Here is a 6,181-nt window from a genome sequence, read left to right as displayed (position 1 = left end):
ATGGGGTGTGCTGGGGTGGGGTGACCCTGGGGGCACGGCCTGCTGAAGCACATTGGGTCCTGGCTGTTGACTCGAGAAGCTGGGTGCCGGGGGCTAGGAGAATGGAAAGGCTCCTGAAGGTGTGTCCGCGGACAGGATCGGCCCTGCGTGAAACCAGGAGAGTCCAGGGTAACTCCCATAGGAAGGCGATGAGAGGGCAGGTCCCGGGCTCCCGCTCAGGAATCCACGGACAGCTGCAGCCCCTCCCGCATGTCCACCTGGATCTGGCCAGTGCCACCTCTGTCAAGAGTTCTGAAGGCTCGGAAAACTGACCAGCTGGGCCAGAGAGCTGATGAAGCTGTCAACACCCACGTTTCCCCCCTCATCTGAGTGGCTTCGGATGATACTGTCGTGGAGAGCCTCATTCAAGTAGAGTCCTGATGCCTCAAAGGTCCCTGGGGAGTTCCCCGCTGCCCACGGTCCCTAAACCAGCAACGGTCAAACTGGATATTTCCTGCCACTTCTGAATGTCGTTCCATAAGCGCTAGAATTCCTCAAAGTCCAGCTTGCTGGTCGTGACACTATCGATCATGGCCACCAGGCTGCGACAGGTGTCAATGCCCAAACGATTAGCCTTCAGATCAGGATGTTGGGTTATGACTTGGTTGAGAAGGTCTGAGAGTTCTGTGGCAGGGAGTGCCCTGTGTCTACTGTCAGCTAGGCAGAGAGCCTCGGGAACTGCCGGACTTCCTCACCATCTGGCCTAGAGGATGGAGTGAGGCGTGCAAGGGGCGGGGTCTGGGCAGTGCTGCGCAGGCGCCTCCAGGTCCCTCGCCAAAGACCCCGCCCAGGATGCACATGGTGGTCCCGCCAGTACCGCTGCCACCGAGGCTGGTGCTCCTGCAGCGTTACCCCGACCCACGTCTCCTCTCAGTTCCACCCAGATTCCACCTTCTCTTCCCTTGCGTCTGCCTCCCCGCCTCCCCGCCCACCTCCGACCCGCTTCTCACCAGCGCCGCGGCTGAGAGTCAAGATTCCCTCACGCTCACCGTCCGCTGCTCCGGTCACCTCTGCATCAGCCCCAGGTGTTAGACTTTGGAGGAAGGCTGCTTGAGAAACTCTAAAGGAAATTAAGGAACAAACTCCGGTTATCTCCAGCAAAAAGAAGAAAAAAATTGAAAGGTAAAAAATATTTGCCGCCTGAAGTTTTTTTTTTTTTTTAATGAGGCATGTGGGTTTTCATCTTTCTGTTTCCCAGTAACTTAGACATGAAGTGAGGTGAAGTCGCTCAGTCGTGTCCGACTCTTTGCGACCCCATAGGCTGCAGCCTACCAGGCTCCTCTGTCCATTGGATTTTCCAGGCAAGAGTACTGGAGTGGGTTGCCATTTCCTTCTCCAGAGAATCTTCCCGACCCAGGGATCGAACCCGGGTCTGCCGCATTGTAGGTAGATGCTTTACCGTCTGAGCCACCACATAGTAAGTGTTTAATTTGCTGCTTTAGGGTGGAAATTTCCTAGATTCAACAGTGATTTGTTCAACAATAACTTCAGCAACTTTGTGGTGAATGCTAGACATGGATATAGGGGACAGACTAGAACTATAAACTGGGATAATAGAAGCTGTCAATGCATAAAAGAACCAGGTACCAAAATTCAAGAAAAAAGATGGGAATAAATTCTAAGGGATTTATTCTTTAGTGTGACATGAATGTCAGGCCATCTTTATACTGTCCCACCCATGTATTATATAACTGAACAGAGAGGCTCAAGGTCCTTGAAAATTCTCCATTTTTTGCACATTTAACAATGTGCAAAGAACCTGTGAGAAACATGTTTTTGAATAGAGTTAATAATAACAATATTACAAAGTGTGATGTTGGTCCTTTAAAATGGTTTGAGTCAAAGATCATCTGCCAGCATATGGATTTCAGTTTTGCTACCCTAAAGAGAAGGCTTCAGATTACAGTATTTAAAAATTTTAGTTTACTCTCTGAACTCTAATTTAATATTAACTTTCACTTAGAGAAATGTCTTTTGAAATCTAACCTGAGCCAAAGGAAAACTTTCGCTGACAATACCTTTTGCCTGGGAGCGATTCTTTGCCACTCCCAGTGGTCCTGTCTTGATCCTTCTGATGTCTATTACTATTTTGTTTTTGAACTCGGTGGGAGGGGGATGTCTCAAAGTGTGATCCATTCTTCCTAGAAAACCTCAGCATCACCTCAAATTGCAGACAAGGCAGGCGTACGGCAGACTTGCCTCAGTGTCAGTCTAACTCAGACCAGAGAGGTCCTTCTCTGATTGGGGACAGAGATCATTAAAAGTGTGTAAAAGCTAGGCTTGCACCCTGGTTCATGAAGGAATCACCTTTGCTTACACACCTAAAAGAAGAGGGTCCCTGATGGCTCATGAAACCAGGAAGAAACCTGACCTTGAACATGCTAACCATATGGATTACAACTGAACATGATACTGTCCCAATATTCAGGAAACTGATGAAAGATTTTCAGTTTTAATGCTAGTGTCCGTCTCCTGAAGACACATAGAGTCTCAAATAGTACAGGCCACATCCCTGATTTTGAAATGAACTTTTAGCCAAACAGCTGGTAAACAGGTTTCCTTGAATGCATTCACTATCTTACTGTCTTTTCAAAGATTCCCTTTGATCATTCATTTCTCTGCTAGTCTAACTTCTTATCACTGATTTCTTCTACGGGTGTAAGGCTCATACTCCTTGTTCCCACAATATTATGCAAATCTGTAATACTCCTAAAATGAAAACCATAGTGTTCCACATGCTATTACAATAAAGACTTTTGAATTATAGTCATAAAAAGACTAATTTGGGCTCTCTCTAATTTAAAACAAGACCCTAATACATTTAAGGATTTGAGAAAAGAGGCATTGCTGTTTGACTCACTCTCCCTGACCAGTCTTTGAGTTGTTAGTCTTGAGTCTGTTTTCTCTACGTTTTCTTAACCAAAGTATATCCTACTAAATCTGAGAAGCAACCATCCTAGGCTAAGATTTTGATTCATGTTTCTCTCTTTTCCTTTCCAGTGTTTTTCTGTGATCGTCCCTGATTTCGCATAGCATTTAATACTCATATAATGCAAAGAGCTAACCGTGTTCCCTAATGGATTTGTACGTGTACATATGGTCCATATCTTGAAACAGTTTTTAATTTCATATAGCTGTGCACTCAGCTGCTGGTTTCTACTGCTTCCAGAAACCTTGCCAGACCATCTGCAGACCTCTAATTATACTTCTGACCAGAGGGCAACTGGCAGGAATTAAGTGTTATCATCGTATTCAACAAAGTTTCATGATTCCAAAGCCCTCACTCAGAAGCAGTACCAACCGGCCTTCAGAAAGAGACAGAGGTGAGCAAGGCCCCTACATCAGCTGCTGTCTGAGTCAGCAAGTATTGTTGATGCTTAAGAGGAGCCAAACTCAATTGAAGAGCGATTTCAGCAGCTAGGGAGACAGCTTCAAGTTCAAGTCCCGATGATCATGGCAACCATTTCCAGCTTCTTTTTTTTTACTGGGTTTCCGAAGGACCATGCAGTAGAAATAAGGGCAAAATTAGAATACATTTTAGCTATTGTAAATTCTCTATAGCAAAATGTGCAAACTATGCCTATTCTTGTAAATAAAGTTTTATTGGACCACAGCCCCCCCGCCAAAAAAAGAGTAGCAGAACTCAGACCCTGCACAAATATCAATCATCAGATGGTCAGAACAATAGGGCTGGATATGAACAATAACAAAGATTTTTGAGATGCTGGCATACCTTCTTGGAATCAGGAGGAATAATTGTGACTGTCTTTGAGATCACAGCAAATCATAGGATGAGGCTAACTAAATGCAGCTTTAAGGAATCCCCACCAGAAGAAAAGACCTGCTAGACTGAAGGAAGCAAGCTAGTTCAGCAGACCTTCTGTATAGGAGGTGACCTGAAGGGAGGGAGTGCAGGATCCCTGTGAAAGCCTTGCAGACCAGGGTTGATTCCGCTGATCTGAAAATGGTTGTCCCCTTTCTCAGTAAATCACCCCAAAGTGGCATGATTTATGTATAATCAATTAACTCCTACAATTTTTCTTTTTGGTTGCGTGGTATGTGTGATCTTAGATCTCCAACCAGGAATTGAACTCATTCCCCTTGTATTGGAAGCAGGAAAATTTAACCACTGGACCGCCAGAGAAGTCCCAATTCCTGCAGTTCTATATTTGTGCCCTTCTAGCCACGTAGTTATCACATCCAGTTCCATTTCTTGCTTCCTTGTCTAACTCCCTGCATAAAGGGATGTTTTTGGGGAAAGGACACACATACACACATGCCGTTGTGTTTGTTGTTTCAGGGGAGCCTAAAGCTGTTGTATTAGTCAGAAGGGAACTTCCTGCTTTTATTTTGTGAGTGGACTGGTAGATAAGAGTGAGATGTAGGGTATGCATGACAGGAAGAAAAGGAAAATTGACAACCAGTGGATCCTTGTTATATTACGCTGGTAAGTGATCTGATGCTATTTGGCAAGTTCAAGTTCAAATTCCAGAGACAGGTGGTTTTTTGTAGAGATACAGGTGTATGAGCCCCATCACTCCATCTCTGTACTATTTCTTAGCTTGAATAGTTCCCTAACTTGTCTTCATACCTCCTGCTGCTGCTACTGCTGCTAAGTTGCTTCAATTGTGTCCGACTCTGTGCGACCCCATAGATGGCAGCCCACCAGGCTCCCCCGTCCCTGGGATTCTCCAGGCAAGAATACTGGAGTGGGTTGCCATTTCCTTCTCCATTGCGTGAAAGTGAAAAGTGAAAGGGAAGTCGCTCAGGCGTGTCCGACTCTTAGCGACCCCATGGACTGCAGCCTACCAGGCTCCTCTGCCCATGGGATTTTCCAGGCAAGAGTACTGGAGTGGGGTGCCATTGCCTTCTCCGCTTCATACCTCCAGTTGCTCCCAAATGTAGTCCATCTGGGACCCCATGGCCAGAGTGACTTTCTGTAAACACTGCTTTCATCAGCTCTCCCAGCTCAGGCATGTTCAATGTATGCTTTTCTGGACCGATGAGTCACGCAGCATCTCCCCAGCGCGTCTTCGGCATTTCCACCTAGGGAAGCTTTGCTAGGATGAGACTTTCTCCTAACATCTTCCTCTACCTCCCTAAACAGTCTTCATCCTGTTGGGCTCGGCTCTGCTCCCAGCCTCTATGAGTCTTCCGGGACCACCTGCAGCCATCTCTCTGAGCTCTGAAAGCCTCTGGCACGTTATACCAGCTTTGTTCACTTTCTTGTGTTCTTCTCCATGTGAATCTTATCTGCCTATCTGAGTAGTCAGCTTCCAGATGCTGAGTCAGTGGGCCTCTTCTCCAGCCTGTGATACACAGGCAGTGGAGAGAGCATCGGGTTCTGATCAGCTCACTATCACAGTTACTATTATTTTTTAATGTTTATTTATTTATTTGACTCTGCCAGGTTGCGGTTATGGCATGTGGAATCTAGTTTCCTGACCAGGGATCGAACCTAGGCACCTTGCAGTGGGAGAGTGGAGTCTTGGGCACTGGACCACCAGGAAAGTACCTTCTTTTATTTCTTGCTGCCTCTGGAGTTTGTGGTTGAAGATGGATTATGCCAGTTTGGTGAAGATTTGTCTGCGGTTGCTGGTAATATCTGTGCTGTGGTAGATCCCAGTAGTGACTTGTGTTGGGTGCAGAGATCACACTCTTTCTGATTCATGTTCCCATACCCAGACATTTTTCCTCAAGCACGTTGCTGGCTCAGAGTGACAGGATCTGGAATATCCTTGACATTAGCTGTGGATGGTGCAGAAATCAGCTCTCCTATCAGAACCTCCAAGAAGCCCTGGTTTTTAGTCTTTGTCACCAGCCCAGGTACCTCCTATACTCTTGGTCAGCCCAGCTTTGGGAGGCTTTCAGTGCTTTTTAGAATTACTATGTTTCCTCTCTGGAAACTACATTTCTGGGACTTCCCTGGTGGTCCAGTGGTTAACACTCCATGCTCCCATTGCAGAGGGCATGGGTTTGATATCAGGTTAGGCAATTCAGATCCCTCATGCCACATGGTGAAGCCAAGAAACCACATTTCCATACCCCGAATCAGCTTCTATTTATACTGCAATAGGGAGCTTCCATGTTGTCCTCCCCTCTTCCCAGCAGGGAACACCCATTCACCGTGCATTTACGTTAC

General features: G+C 46.3%; 1 pseudogene; it reads right to left on the bottom strand.

The window, feature by feature from the left end:
- Positions 1 to 215: 215 nt before the first annotated feature.
- On the bottom strand, positions 216 to 839 carry LOC101115938 (calpain small subunit 1-like; annotated as a pseudogene).
- Between the last annotated feature and the right edge of the window lie 5,342 nt (positions 840 to 6,181).

The sequence above is a fragment of the Ovis aries genome, chromosome 26 (assembly GCF_016772045.2).
Source record: "Ovis aries strain OAR_USU_Benz2616 breed Rambouillet chromosome 26, ARS-UI_Ramb_v3.0, whole genome shotgun sequence".
NCBI lineage: Eukaryota > Metazoa > Chordata > Mammalia > Artiodactyla > Bovidae > Ovis > Ovis aries.
This window is presented reverse-complemented; position numbering and strand designations above follow the sequence as displayed.